The 16,166-nt window shown below is 47.4% G+C and overlaps 1 long non-coding RNA gene across 1 annotated transcript; it reads left to right on the top strand.

The window, feature by feature from the left end:
• The first annotated feature begins 4,636 nt into the window (after nucleotides 1-4,636).
• On the top strand, nucleotides 4,637-5,666 carry LOC113606750 (uncharacterized). The gene is made up of 2 exons (XR_003427685.1): nucleotides 4,637-4,885; nucleotides 5,369-5,666. It is a non-coding gene; the product is annotated as an uncharacterized LOC113606750 (long non-coding RNA).
• The last annotated feature ends 10,500 nt before the right edge of the window (nucleotides 5,667-16,166 follow it).

A 16,166-nucleotide genomic window follows, 5' to 3' on the forward strand; every position in this document is an offset into this window, starting at 1 on the left:
CTCCTGCTCCGACTCCCACCTCTTGGCTAACATGTATTAGAGCAAATCCTTAGCGTAATTATGGGTATTTGGGTTGTTTACTCCTTGTTAACCACCCTCTTTGCTCACTTAATTGGTCCAAAGCCTGTGGCAGGAGTAACTAACTGTGCAGCAATCTGGCATGCAGTGAGCCGGCAGCGGTGGTGTGATCGCACAGTGAGGGCTGCACTTGCATTAACCAGGCTCTGGGTGCTCCTCATGCAGTAATGGAGTTCAGACGTAGCCCACAGCACCTCTGATGCCCTGGCAAACACACTTGGCGGGACTTGCTCAACCCCAGTACCTTCACTCTGGGCTTCTCACGGGGGTCTGATTGGTTGCTCAGATTCCATGCTCTCTGAGCATCTTACCCAAGTGGGCAGAGTAATTCCCATCCCTGCTTCAGGGGGAATATAACCCAAGCTGCGTATGCATGGCCCGGCTTCTGCTAGCCTGGCCACCTCACCTCACATGTCTCACCTCCACTTCCTCTCCTGTACAGGTCCTGCCTCAGGCCCTTTGCACTAGCTGTTTTCCCATATCCTCACATGGCTACCTCTTCTTACCTGTGTATCAGCTTATATGAATGACTGGATGACTTTGGGCAAGTCCTGGTCTCTCTCTGAATCTCCATTTCCCCATCTGATAAATGGGTAGATGGATTCAAGGTCTATGTTCCTCTCTAAAACACATGTCTGAGCACTGTGCTAGTCATCTAATGAGGCCACAAAAATTTTTAGAGACTTTACTGCGTACTGTGTTCTAGGGGCTAGGTAGATAGTGGTGAAAAAAGAAGATAGAAATCCTGCCCTAAAGGGGCATACGTTCTAGTGGGAAGAGACTGACAGACAATAAACATAGAAACAGATAAATAAGATAACTTCAGTTATTGTAAGTGCTGTGACAATAAAAATAAAAGAATGTGATGGAGAATGAGTGATGGGGGTGGGCTTCAGTTAAAGTAGTCAAGGAGGGCCTCTTTGAGGTGGTGACCTAGACAATAGTGAGCTGGGATGAACATTCCAAGAAGGAGCAGTAATTTCAGAGACCCAGAGAAAGGAACAAGGTGTCATCTTCTAGGAGTAGGAAGAAGCAGGGAAGATGACCAGTAGGTAGGAGAGAGAGGATGAAGGTTTTGTCTAGGGGCCGTGGTGCCTCTGCACCTCTATGCGTTTCATGCTAAGGGCCATGGGATGTCCATGGAGGGTTTTGGGAGGAGAGTGACTTACATCTTACAGCAAATCATTCTGACTGCTCCTCTGACAACAGACTACAGCAGGGAGGCAAGAGTGGAGGTGGGGGAACGGCCATCTAGGGGATAAAAAGCAGCAACAGGGGAACTCCTTGGTGGTCCAGTGGTTAAGACTCCGTGCTTCCAATGCAGGGGGCGCGGGTTCAATCCCTGGTCAGGGAACTAAGATCCCACAAGCCGCGCGGCAAAAAAAAAAAGGCAGCATCAACATCTGGGTCAAGGACAGAGAGGCTGGTCAAATTTGGGGTGTGTGTTTTGGAGGTAGAGCTGGGAGTGCTCACTGATGGACTGGATACGCTCGTGAGAGAGGGAGAGGCATGTGGGATACAGTTAATACATGTCTGATGAGTAATAAACATAGCTCTGTGATCCCTCCGGGATGCGAGTTTGCCAAAGACAAACTCACATCATTGGGGTTTAGGCACATCTAAAATGATGACAGAGTGATCTTTGTATTTCCCACTTGTCATCGTCCTTGAGGGCAGGAACCATGTGGGTTTTGTTGCTTTATCCAGGGTGCCTAGCACAATGCCAGGCACAGAATGGCACTTATAATAGTTACAAATAGTCCCTGGAGCGTCTATGTTCCAGCGACTTCACAGGGAGCCTGGGCCAAGAAGGCATTCCTGGGCTCACAAGCCACGTGATACCTCATAGTCCTATCGGTCCCATGATTAACCAATTCCAGCAGGTGAGGCAACGCTGCCACATTACCACTGCCAAACACAGATCACCCAGAGCCCTCTTCCTGTCCCAGGCTCCCAACTTTGATGCAATCTGGCTGCTTTCCCAGCTCAAAAATATGCCCACTGCTTAAAAGTCGCCAATAGCCTGGACCCCCAACTTCCTTCTTCCCCTGTGCATCACACACACATTCACAGAGGCCTTTGAGAGACCCGGGAGTCTGTTTCATATTAAGGGTAGAATTTCAAACTGTATGCCGGAAATGTTAGGGGCAGGGGTACTTTGGGGAAGGGGTGATCTGTATTAATCCAGGCTTCTTTTGGCTAAGGAGCACCTTACCTTGTCTATGACTGGGGCTGGTACAGGAAATATATACTCCTTTTTCTGAAGGTCCCCCCAAGATACCTCCAGAGGGGGAGAGGGCTGCCCCAGAGAGCTTCTCAGGGAAAAAACTCCAACCCTTGCATTCCTGGCTCAGCCTGACTATGCAGGCTTCGCCCTGTTCCAGGGCTAATAAGAAAGCACAGCCCCAAGGCACTGGGGCTTGGTATTAAATTTTTAATAGCCACAGTGGGTTTGATCCCATACTACTGGGAGAATTAGTCACTGCAAGTTCAGGTGAGGAATTTATGGACAGGCCTCAACAATCTGCTTCTAATCTGGGGATGGAAATTCTTTGATTCAAGAATCCCAAGAGGCAATATGATATAGACAAGGAGGCCCAGGTTCCTACTGTTCGACAAATTTCATTGATCTATGTGTCTGGTATTGTGCTACTCCAAGCTCCTTCCTATGAGTCTAAAGCTGTGTGACCTTGTGCAAGTTCCTCCCCATCTCTGGGCCTAGGCCTCCTGACTTGCAAATGATAGTGTGGGACTCTTCCCAGCTCTGACGCCCTGTGTCTGGGTCTGTGAAGGACAAATGGCATTTCTAGCTGCAGCTGCTCCCTGGGAGGCCTCCCTTATGGAAAGCTGGCTTTGGAGGCACAGCAATTCCTAGATGCCCAAGCGTGCCCTGCCCTGCAGCCCTGCTTGCTCTCCTGCTGCTTGGGGAGGCATGGAAGGGGTTAAAGTTGGCTCAGCCAGGCAGGGAGAGACTCACTCAATTCCTTCCCTCTTCAGGTCCTCCCCTCTTTTTGTTCTCAGGGATTTGCTCAGCTTGCTGGGGTTAGGTAAGCCTTCTTGCTGGGCCAGGAGCCATGCCCCTCTGCCTCTCTGCTGTGTGAGAGAGCTGAACTGTAGCAACTTGCCCTAGCTCTTCCCCCAGGCAAGAAATCTGAAACTACCGCAAGGGGTGGAGAAATCTTGGAACCTGAGATAGTGATTCCAGCTGGAGCCAGAAGTGGCTTTAGAGATTATTGAGTCCAACTAACTCCTTTCGCAGATGGGGAAACTGAGGCCCAGAGAGGGGACTTTTCTTAGGTTCATCTAGAGAGTGAGGGACGGACTCAAATGCAGGTTCCCAGACTCCCAAGCCACTGGGCTGATTTCTGGAGTTTGGTGACAGTCTTTGGGGCTGAAGGTGTCATGAATAGGTCATGTTGGGGTGGGGGGCAGGCAGAAGGAAAGCAGAGGGGGAATGATTCCAGGTGTCATGAAAGCAGGAAAAAGGGGCTGACTCTTTGTTGATGCTTCTTGGAGCTGCCTTCTCGACACTTATCCCTGCCTCTACCACATTGCTCCAGGCACCCCAAATGTCTACCCCTCCAATCCTCAGATTGCAGTAGACAGGTGTGTTTTTACTAAGAACCCAGTTTGGATGGAGGTTCCTTTGTTTACGGCCCAGTTTTGTAAACAGACCCCTGCCTCAAGCCCCAGCTTCACTTCTTATTAGCTCTGTGACCCTGGGCAAGTTGTTTAACTCTTCTGACCCTGAGCTACCTGTCTGAAAAATGGTGGTGCTAATAGTTCTTTAGCTTCACAGCATTGATGAGAAATGAACAAGATAATGTAGGGCCGGGCATAAAGTAAGTGCTGGAGAAATCACAGCGGTTACTATATCACTCCTCAGCTTCCTCCTCTTCTCTAGAATGGACCTATTTCTGGTCCTGCCCTCCTCACAGGATAGTGTGAAGCTCTAAAAAGACAATGGAGATAAAGGAGCTTTATAAGGACAATATGCAACCAATGGTCTCTCTTGGTGGTCCCTCTGGCTAGATTGTCTCATGGCTCTGGACAATCCCTGGGTTGACCAGTTGTCAGTCAGCTCAGGATGTAGTGTAGGGGAAACACCAGGAAGCCAGATGCACTGGGATTCACCCTAATCACCTGTGAGCTAAATGGCTCTCTCAGATAGTTATGCCCACTGCAAAATGGGACCAGAATCCCTGCATCTCCTTTTTTTTTTTTTTTTTTGCGGTACGCGGGCCTCTCACTGTTGTGGCCTCTCCTGTTGCGGAGCACAGGCTCCAGACGCACACGCTCAGTGGCCATGGCTCACGGGCCCAGCCGCACCGCGGCATGTGGGATCTTCCCAGACCGGGGCACGAACCTGTGTCCCCTGCATCGCAGGCGGACTCTCAACCACTGCGCCACCAGGGAAGCCCTCCCTGCATTTCCTAATTCATAGGTCTATGGTAAAACTGCTAAGCTTTAGGCCTGCTCTGCATTCATCCCCTCTTCCTCTGGTTCCACATCTGATTTTCATGAAGGGTCCAGTCCACTCTAACCTTCAATTTTAACCAGTGGTTTTGGGGCAGATGACCCAACTTTTGCTCGAGGGTTGGGGCTGAGACATGGCCTTGCCAATCAGAGCCCTGAATTCCCTATGGTCACCATGATTGGCTTGGGGATGGGCCTCGGACCCAATCACAGCCAACCAACTTTCACCCTGGAACTTCTGCTTGTAGTGACAGGGAGAAATGACTCACTCTCTTTTCTGCTAGACCAGAGGTGGGGTGAATGAGAGCTTGGAGCTCCCAGGCACCATCAGGTGAGGAGAATCTACCTGATTATTAAGCAAATACAAAAGAAAAGAAAAGAAAACAGACAGAAAGTGGAGAAGGGCAGTCTTCTGCTAATGCTGTTTGCACACTTGGCCCCAGACTTACCTAAAGCCAAACTATTCCTGGGCTTCTCAGGAAAATGAGTCAATTAATTTCTTTTATTATTTCCCTTCCTTCTTTCTTTCTATTAATTTTTCTATTTATCCATTTCTTGGTTTTTGCTTAAGCCAGTCTAATTTTGGTTTCTGTCATTTTCAATCAAAATTTCCTAATTGAGACCAAAAAAAGAATGATGATAGTTACTGGGATAAACAATGTTAGCTGCTGACCCAGTATCTATTTTTCCCTCTTCTTCACTAACAGAACCCTGGATAGAGGATGGGAACAGGGAGAGATGGTGCGGTAAGTCCCAGGAGAGATGTGATGTTTGGTCTAAGCTAATCATGACACCCCTGTTTCATGTTTTTCAGAATCCCTTGTACTGACAGTGGTCACATGACCCAGTTCTAGACCATGAAACAAGGAGAAATCTGCTGGGAAAGGAAACACAGGGAAAATAGACATAGCCAGCATCACTCTATCTCCCTCTTCCTACCTTGAAAGAGGATGTGATGGCTGGAATTGCAGCAGCCACATTATGACCATGAGGCAGAGGCCAAAAGAAGTGCAATGACACAAGTCCTAACATAATTGAGCCACTGAAATAATGCCAAGAGCTCTCTACCTGTGTTTTTCTTGTAATAAAAACAAACACCTATTTGTTTAGGATACTGTTAGTTGGATTTTCTGTTACTTGCAGCTTAAAGCGTAGGAACGAGTCATCTTAGTCATGCAGAACTCGAACAGCTACCCAGCAATGTCACTGACCCAAAACTCAGACAGGAATACTAGTTAAGAATAAAACAAATAACCCTTATTGAGTAGCTACTATTGCCAGGCAGTGTATAAAGTGCTTTTATTGCATATAACTTTACATTTAGTTGCAGTAACCTTACAAGGCAGATACTATTATTCATCCCATTTTATAGATCAGAACTGTAGAAATATCTTTTTAGGCTCATATGGCTAATACGTGCTGGAAAAAAAAGGCTTCTGAGTAGCCACAATGAATTCTACCATGTATTTCACTCTTAGGAGAGCCCCTTGCTTAGACAATGTATGTTCTCATTTTCTACACAACGTAGATGTGCAGTTATCAAACAGATTCACTGTTGTAAATAGAGCAAGAAGGGCCCCTAAAATAAGTGTCAGCTGATACTTCTGCAATGAACAAAGAAAAAATATGAAAAAGAAAAGCCTGGGGACTTCCCTGGTGGTGCAGTCGTTAAGAATCCACCTGCCAATGCAGGGGACACAGGTTTGAGCCCTGGTCTGGGAAGATCCCATATGCCGCAGAGCAACTAAGCCTGTGTGCCACAACTACTGAGCCTGCGCTCTAGAGCCCACAAGCCTCAACTACTCAGCCCATGCACCACAACTACTGAAGTCCATGCACCACAACTACTGAGCCCATGTGCTGCAACTACTGGGCCTGTGCACTTAGAGCCCATGCTCTGCAACAAGAGAAGCCACCAGAATGAGAAGCCCGTGCACTGCAACGAAGAGTAGCCCCTGCTCACCGCAACTAGAGAAAGCCCACACACAGAAACGATGACCCAACGAAGCCAAAAACAAATTAAAAAAAAAAAAAAAGAAAAGCCTGGCTCTTGCATTGTAGGGGCAAATAGCCTAACATACCTGCCCAGCCCTCGAAGACATTCCAGCATTAACACTCAATTCAATCATTAATGTTTTATAATGGCCCTGAGTCATCAAGCAAAGATGAAGTCACGCTTAGCCTCTTGTTTGGGAAGACAGGGAAGCAGTAATACGGTACATCTAGGGAAGGTTCCCATCTGAAATACTTAAATGAAGGTTGTAGCATGTTAATCAGCAATACCTTTCCCCTCGCGCCTCCCACCCCAACTCTCCCTGGAAAAATCAACTCACAGAATGCTTCCACCCCCAGAGGCCCAGAGGCCAAGGTGGTAGAGGACTGCATTTTTCATCACCATTTTCCCAAAATGTTCCCTTCCCAAGCCTATAAATGTCAACCAGTGGGCTTCTAGCAAAGGGGATCTTAATTATAATGCCTGGGGATTACCAACGGGCACTCACAGCAGAGAACACAGCAACAGCGTGAAGACTCAAAGAACAGGACTTGGCTGGGACCTCTGTTCACAGCCTGAGCTGGGATCAGAGGAAGTTGTACAAGAAGTGGGAGAAGGATCTGAGAGAGGCAATTAAATCAATCCAATGTCAGGATGGACAGGGGTCACTGAACAAAGGGCTTGAAGGTAAAAACCACACCATGCTGGACTTCCCTGGCCGTCCAGTGGTTAAGACTCTGTGCTTCCACTGCAGGCGGCGCGGCACTGCCAACCAACAAACAAACACCACACCATGCTGAGACTGGATGTGGCCTCTGATGTCCTTAAGTCCAACTTGCTCTTTTAACAGGGAAACTGAGGTCCAGAGAGGGAAAGAGACTTACTCAAGGTCACACAGCAAGGTTACAGCAGAGCTCAGAGCTTTGTTTCATGACTTTTGACCAGGGCAGAAGGGGACACTGGACGAAAGTCTGAGGGTTGGAGAGGTCAGCCGACATGTGTCCTGAGCTAGGAATGGGATCAACCTGGCTGAAGTCCTTCTCGCATCCCCCTCTTTGGGATTTCTGGAGCTTCTCAGGGAGCTGGGCCAGGTGGGAGCCTCTCTGAGATATTAATTCAACAAATGGTACTGAGTATCTATTATGTTCTCACAACAGTGAAAAAAATAGGAAGTGGTGCCTGTCCTCAAGGGGCTAACAGTCAAACGCGGTGGTTGAGATTACTGGTTGTGGGATCACATGGCAGGAGCCAAGCTTGGGGTCTCCTGCTTGCTGCACTAAGACAGGTTATAGAGGGAAAGACAGACATGCAGATCCACACAACAGAGACACACCGGCACGGGTGCAGAGTGACCTACACATTCACACACAGATGTAGACACTGCACACGCACAGAGACACAAACACACAGATGGGTGCAGAGACAGGTGTGCCCAGAGACACACACGTACCTACCACACGCAGACACGTGCACACATGTGCACACGTGAACACACACACACAGGGCCTTCTCATTCCCCCATAAGCATACTGCAGAATCAGCAACTCGAGAGATGACAGCTACATGTTTTCCTGGAAAAAGAGACTTCTTCAATGCTGCCTGACCCAAGACCAGGGGTGCCTGGTTCTCCATCCCCCCACCTCCCTGGCTGCTACAGGTATTTGCTGAGTAGAGGCTGGAAACCAGGATCCGAGCCACTCCTGCCTGATTCACTCCTCTCGGGCCGCAGAGCTTCCTCTCGCCTGCCGCTCCCCAGGGCTCTCAGCACCTCGACTTCTGCCCCTGACTCATCCTGCCTTAGCACGGTACACAGGCCTGTGGTTTGCTCAAGTCAGGGCACAACCCAAGGTGGGGATGGGGTGATCTTGGCAGGGGTTGGGGGTCATTATTAGGTAAGGGCCCAGGAGGAGGTAAGGGTGTGGGCTGTGTGCTCGCAGGGAGTACAAGGCGTGGGTACCAATCAGTCCTGCTGGAAAGCCGGCTAATGGGGCAGGAAGGGGACCTAGCAGTAACCCCGGGATCATTTGCAGTTAGGATACCCCGCACGCTGGAGCTACAGGGCCCCGCCCTGCCCCTCGTCCAGTGGCATTCTTCGCCTGGGGCCAAGCGTCTGTGGAGCCAAGGGGATGGCTCTCCCCAAGCCTGTGACCCCCCCACCCCCCGCCCAGTTCCCTCTGCATCAGGCCTCTGCCAGGTGCTTTCCTCCAAGGGCTGGCAGTGCATCCCTAGGGAGATCTAAGCAGGGGCCACGTTGGTGCTGTTTGCTGGGCAGGAGTTAGGGTGGTGTGGGTGGACCCAGGGCTGGGAGGTGTAAGCATCTTCCTTGTTCGGAGGGAACAGGTAAGAAGGGAAGGCAGGTGGGCTGGAGCCATGGGGCCTTGCATTTGGACTATTGCTTGTCGCTCCACACTATTAAGGGTGGACCTGAAGTTGGTTGCTCCTGGTTCAGGGATGTGGAGGCCTCCCAGAAGGGGTACACCAGGCTGAATATCTATTCTAAAAGCAAGAAGCATGGAGCTGAATGTCAGAGAACCTGGGTTCTGGCCGAGTTCTGCCTAAGAGTTCCACTGGATAGGAGTAGAGGCTCTGGGGTCAGCTACGCTGGGGATTTCTAGCTGGGTGACCCCAGTCAAGATCCCCTCCACGAGCCTCAGGTTCCTTCTTTGTCACATGAAACCAATAATTGTCTCTACCTCGTGCTGACTGATTAGCATGACCAACCGTGACCTTGATAAGTCCATTGCTTTCTCTGAGTCTCAATTCTCTTTCAGGAAAGGGGGGGGGGTTGATGATGCTAAATTCAATGATCTTTAAAGTTCCTTCAGAAGCTCTTAGTTCAGGATTAGGCCCCAAGAAGATGCCTCTCAGTGCCCTGAACGCCCCACTGACAGAGAACAGCAAGCACACGGGACGTTTTCCAGCACCAACTCTCTGCTCTAACAGATGGTTTGAAACTGCAGAGCCTCATCAAAGGGCTCGGAGAGGAAAGTGGTTCTCAGAGAATCATACTCCCCACCCCAGGGCCTTTGCACACGTTCATTCCTTTGCTGAGAACACTTGTCGTCTTCCACTTCTTACCAGTTAACTTCCACTGAGGTTTCAGGTTTTAGATCAAGTAACCTTCCTCAGGAAAGTTCAGACCCTCTGTTACACGTTCTCCTTGTTCTTCGGATCTATTCCCATCAATAATCATATATCTATGCAGGTGACGTTAGATGTCACTTCCTCTAAGAGGCCTTCCTTTCAACCCTGTCAACGTCTAGTGCCCCCCTGCTGTGCTCCCAAAGCACCTGCACTTTGCGTTTCACCTTTCATCTTGGAATTCTTTGTATTTCATCTTTGAGGAGTGGATGAAATGTCATCTCGTCATGGAGGCACTGGATCGAGACAGGCTCCCCTGCCGCATGTTCCCCTAGAGCTTCTTACTCTCCTTTCACAAAATGCACTGCACCTGTCAAACTTGTCATGACTTACTGAATGTCTGTCTTCTCTCACCAGAGCAGGAACTTCCTGAGGCAGGAACACACTTGTCCTCTGCACAGCTGTATCCCTAACATATAGAACAGTGCTTAGCACATTGAAAGAATTAGAGCAATATGCCTGCCCTTTCCCCTCTGCAAACACACACACACACACACACGCACACACGCAGACCTGCTTGTATCCTCAGTGTCTATGACAGCGTCTGGGACAAGGTAAAATTCTCAGTGAGCACTTGTTGAATGAATGAATGAATGAATGATTCTCCTTGATTGGATTAGAAGCTCTGGGAGCCAGGGATCATGTCTTCAATGATGTTGTTTTCCATCTCCTTGTGAAAATGGGATCAAATGAGATCCCCAGAGAAATGTCCCTGTTATAGGATCAGATCTCCTGGCTTCCACTCCACGCAGACACATCAGGGCCTCATTTCCTCACTTCTCAACTGTTTACAACCTGCCCCATTCTCCCATCTGGTCCCAACCTTTCTTTCCAATCTTCATTTCCACAATCTCCCCTCAACTTTGGGTCTCAGCCATGGGGCCCCTCCCATGGCTCCCTGAAGCCCCCTGGTTTTCTCCATTGTCCAATAGCTACCATGGAGAGCCTCATGAGAGAAAAGATGCACAAGTTCAATGGCACAGGGGGAAACGTCATTGAAACAGTGATATCTGACGCTGGCCTTGAAAGGTAACTAGCTAGCTAGCCAGGCTGAGACTGTGAGGGGTGCAGTAGAAAAGAGCAAGGGAGGAAAGGTATTTCAGGCAGAGAGAACGGTCAGCAAAAGCTCACGGCAGAACCAGCTGAAATGCCCGGCAATGTGGCTACTCCCTTAAGGACACTGGGGTCCAGCATTATAGGGGTAGCAGAATGATTGGCAGGGGCTGGAAGAGAACCCGAACCTGGTAGCGTTTTAGAAAAAAGAAGTAGTGTTATCAGCAGCAATAGAAAAACTAAGATGTGACCTTTCCTTTTAAAGAGGCCATTGTGTAACCGTCCGTGGGGCCTTGCCTTTCTTAGGCCTCAGTTTCCTGATCTACCAGATGAATGTTTTGGTTGAGGTGATCCCTCTAACTCTTTCCAGCTCTGAAGTCCTGTGACTGAAACTAAAGTCTCCTCTTGGCTTCTCATTCCTGTTTTGGGCCAGCCCCAGGGCTTGTGACCAGATATGAGGTCAGTTTGCAGATTTCAAGACAAATGAGGGCTCAGTCTGTGCAGCTGGTGCCCATTTCCTGTGTCCAGGATTTTGCTCTTGTGCTTCGTGCGGCCGGCTGTCATCACGTCCATGGCGTCACCTGCTCCTACCAGCCTTTCATCCTCGGGGCTCCTGGAGCATCCCTGGAACTTGGCCAGGGGGAAGGTGGCACAGCAGGTCAGGGAGGGTAGGGGGGATCCTACAGAGGGCTGGCAGGGCATTGCGGACACCCTGATGGTCCTTGGCCCGATGGCCAGGCTCCCGTCTTTTTTTCCTATACCCACATATGTTCTTTGCAGCCAATAGATTTTGGAATGAGTCAGACCTGGCTTTGAATTCTCTTCTTGCCACTTACTAGCTGTAGGCATTTGGCCTAGTTTAGTTGTCTGTTTACTACTTATTTCATTTGTCCATTAGCTCAATTTGCTTGTCGATGCATCCACGCATGTATTCTTCAATAAATGTTCATTGAATGCCTACTATGTGTCCACTCAATGCAAGTGATGCAGTGGTCAACAAGCTGACTCTGTCACTGCCCTCATGACAGTGTGACAGGAGTGTTGGCCTGTGTGTCCAACACAATAGCCACTAAACATCCATGGCCATAGAGCACTTGAAATCTGGTTCCTAAGATTAAGGACCTGAATTTTTAATTTTATTTACTTTTTATTAATTTAAACTTAAAAGCACATACTTGGTTCACTTTTAAGTATGTTTGATATAACTCAGGAATGTGAAGCTACTTTTTCAAATGTAAATTTAGCATTTGAATCAAGATGTGCTGGACATCTATAAGAACACATTGGATTTTAAAGTGTTAGTAAGGAAAAAAAGAATGGAAAGATATCCCACTAGTAAATGTTTAAATGTTGATTAATGCTGGAAAGGATAACATTTGTGATATATTGAGTTAAATAAAAGTATATTACCAAAATGAATTTCATCTGCTTCTTTTTACCTTTTTAATGTGGCTCCTGGAAACTTTACATCACATATGTAGCTCACATGGTATTTCTCTTTTTTAAAAAACAAATTTTATTTATTTATTTATTTACTTTTGGGCTGCCTTGGGTCTTCGTTGGTGCACGTGGACTTTCTCTAGTTGCGACGAGTGGGGGGCTACTCTTCGATGCGGTGCGCCGGCTTCTCATTGCAGTGGCTTCTCTGGTTGCGGAGCACGGGCTCTAGGCGCACGGGCTCAGTAGTTGTGGCACGCAGGCTCAGCAGTTGTGGCATGCAGGCTCAGTAGTTGTGGCACACAGGCTCAGTAGTTGTGGCTCACGGGCTCTAGAGCGCAGGCTCAGTAGTTGTGGCGCACAGGCTTAGTTGCTCCGTGGCATGTGGGATCTTCCCGGACCGGGGCTCGAACCCATGTCCCCTGCATTGGCAGGCGGATTCTTAACCACTGTGCCACCCAAGAAGCCCTCACATGGTGTTTCTATTGGACAGTGCTGTGTTAGGCAATTAAGCAATGTGACATAAATTGACAAGACTGTGGTGAGCATTAAATGAGATGCATCTAAAGTGCTTAGTTCAGGGTAAGTACTCCGTCAATATTAGCTACTTCTGAACATCAGACATTGGGCAGTACCCCCGCATCGCTGCTTTCCCTCATCTTGACACTGGTGCCTTCTTGGGGCCGAGATCTGGTTCCCCTGGTGGAGGGTGACTTTTTTCAAGAGTCTTTTGGGCCTTTCCTGCAAACAGGGTCTTCCAGATCCCACCTCTCAGCCCTTCAGACACTCTAAGACGTACCTGTTACACCAAGGCCCCACTTGATGCCCTGTCTTCCATCTTCCGCCCCAGGAGTGCACACTCTCTGCCTTACCTCTAAATCTAACCGACTCTCCAGAACTTTCCAAGTCACTTTCGGATCTCACAGATTGATAAAATTCCCCACAATTTTGCGGGCCCAACACAGGATTACTTTTTTTTTTTTTGGCTAAATAAGGTCTTTAAAAATTACTGTCTTCTATCACCTTATTTCATAAAAGAAAGAACACTTCTAAAACTGAGACCTTTTTGGGGTAGAATTTGACAAGCTAATTCCAGAATTTATATGGAAATGCCAGGGACTCAGAAAAGCCAAAACAATCTTGAAAAAGAAGAGCAAAGTTGAAGGACTCATACTCCTCCATTTCAAAACTTACTACAAAACCACAGTAATCAAGATTGTATGGTACCGGCAGAAGGACAGGCATATAGGTCAATGGAAGAAAACTGAGAGCCCAGAGATAAACCCTTACATTTATGGTCAACTGATTTTGATGAGGGCACTGAGACAATATGGACATAATAGTCTTTTCAACAAACGGTGCTGGTATAATTGGATACACAATGCAAAAGAATGAATCTGGCCCCTTATATATCATCATATATGAAACAGCTCAACATGAACCACAGACCTAAATTAAAGGGCTATAAACTCTTAGAAAATACAGGTGTGAATCTTTGCAACTCCGGATTAGGCAATGATTTACTAGATATAACACCTAAAGCATAAGCAATAAAAGAAAAAAACTGATAAATTGGAGATCAAAATTTAAAGCTTTTGTGTTTTAAATGACACCATCAAACAAGTGAAAGGACAACTCCCAAAATGGGAGAAAAATATTCGTAAATTGTATATCCAATAAGGGACTTTTATCCAGAATATATAAAGAACTCTTATAACTCAACAACATAAAGACAATCTAATTCTAAAATGGGTAAAGGATTGAATAGACATTTCTCCATAAAAGATACACAAATGGTCAATAAGCATATGAAAAGGTGCTCAACATCCTTAGTCATCAGGGAAATGCAAATCAAAACTCCAGTGCGATACCATTCACACCTACTAGGTTGGCTATAATAGCAAGTGTTCGCAAGGATGTAGAGAAAGGGGAAACTTTATACACCGCTGGTGGGAATGCAAAATGGCCGCTTTGGGAAACAGTTCGGCAGTTCTGCAAAACGCTAAGGATAGAGTTACCATATGACCCAGCCATTCTACCCAAGAGAAATGAAAACATATGTCAAAAAAGAAAACCCCACCCCATATACATATGTGCATAGAGGCATTATTCCTAATTCCTAAAAAAGTAGAAAAAGCCCAAATGTCCATCAGCTGGTGAAGGGATAAACAAAGTGGGGTACACCCATACAAGGGAATTTTATTTAGCCATAGAAAGGAATGAAGTACTAATACATGCTACCACATGAATGAACCTCAAAACCATTATGCTCAGTGAAAGAAGCCAGGAACAAAAGAACACATATGATTCCATTTATTTGAAATGTCCAGATTAGGCAAATCTATAGAGGCAGAAAATAGATTAGAGCTTGGCAGGGGCTCGAGGTGAGGCATGGGGATTGGGGAGTGACTACTAATGGGTATGCAATTTGGGGGTGGGGGTGATGAAAAGGTTCTAAAATTATATTAGGGCAATCGCTGTAAATAAACGAAAAGCCATTGATTTGTCCACTTTAAATGGGTGAATTTTATGGCATGTAAATTGCATCTCAATAAAGCCATTAAACACAAAAGTCAGCTCTAGGACAGATGGCATATTGGTTAAGAGGGCAGAGCTCTGTGTCCCAAGGGCCTCAGTGTGTCTCAGCTCTGCCACTTTTCAGCTGTGGGACCGCAGAGAAATTAGTTGACTGTGCTAAGCCTCAATTTTCTCAATTATATGGGGGCCTTGTGAGGATTAAGCAAGAACATCTGTGTAAAATGTCCAGGACACAGCCGGGGCTCGACCATCACCAGGCATTTTTGTTCTTAGATAGGTTTTCATCTCTGATTCAAGTACAGTTCTTTAAATGAAATAAAGTAAATTTTTTGAAAATCTCACTGGCTTATCCTTCTTTTTCTCATTTTGTAAAAACTAAGGAAAGCCTCTTTACCAGCTAGCGTCTCCCCCAACCCCCCCAGGCAGCCGCGCTGCTCACCCACAGCTGCATCCCTCTCTTTGAGAAGGAGACTGCCAGGGCTGGAAGATCTTTAGGGATCATTTACTCCAGTCCTTTCCAAACATGTTTTAGAAGTGGAATCAGTCTTCACAGGAAATTAAAACACTAATAATCGTGATAGTAGCTAACCATTATGGAGCCTTTACCATAAGCCAAGTTCCATGTGAAGTATCTCATGTGCATTATCTCTTTCAATAACCCTCAGGGCACTCAAGACCTGTTAGTAAGTAGCAGAGTCCTCAACTCAAGAGCCTATTACTTTAATACAAAACACCTGTACTCTGAATGGGGGCCAGTTAAAAGGGGCCTGACCACAAGCCTTTGCCTCCTAGCTCAGATCCTAGACAGGGTACTTAACAGCTCAGAGCCTCAGTTTCCTCATCTATAAAATATATATGCTCATGATACAAGTACCATGCAGGGTAGCTGCAGTAGCATCTTGCACACATTAGCACACGTAATCAACCAACATCGTGGGAGGGTTCAGTGTTTATTTTCATTATTACTACACATACTTTCTCATGAAGAAACCCGGAGTGTGAAACAGGTAAAAGTAGGCGGTTCTGGTTGAAAAGAGTGAGGGCCCACTTCTATCCGTCCTATCTTCTGCTGCCCCTGCCCCCAAGGCAGCCCTAAAAACCTCTCTCTGGGACTGGAGGGCTCCTTGAAGCATAATTTGAAACTATGCTTCTTACCACGTCCTCGTTAATTGCACAGATGAGACACCTGAGGCCCAGAGAGGGCAGGCTACCCACCCAAGTTCACACGGTCACTTGGGGCAGAGATAGGACTACAACCCTGGCTCCCTGGCTCCCGACCCAGTTGTTGCTGAGGCAATTGGGGTCCCCAGGTCTCCCTGCTGCCTCAGAGGAGGTTGTGTGGCTGCCAGAACTCCCAGGTTGGGCTCCCTGCCCTCCCCCAGTCTCAGGGATAATCCTTTAAAGAATTAAGTGCCGAAGACAGAGGTTTTGTTACCTTTTGGGAACCGAC

Source organism: Aethalodelphis obliquidens, unplaced genomic scaffold (genome assembly GCF_003676395.1).
Source record: "Aethalodelphis obliquidens isolate GAN/ISIS:26980383/991018 unplaced genomic scaffold, ASM367639v1 scaffold45, whole genome shotgun sequence".
Lineage (NCBI taxonomy): Eukaryota > Metazoa > Chordata > Mammalia > Artiodactyla > Delphinidae > Aethalodelphis > Aethalodelphis obliquidens.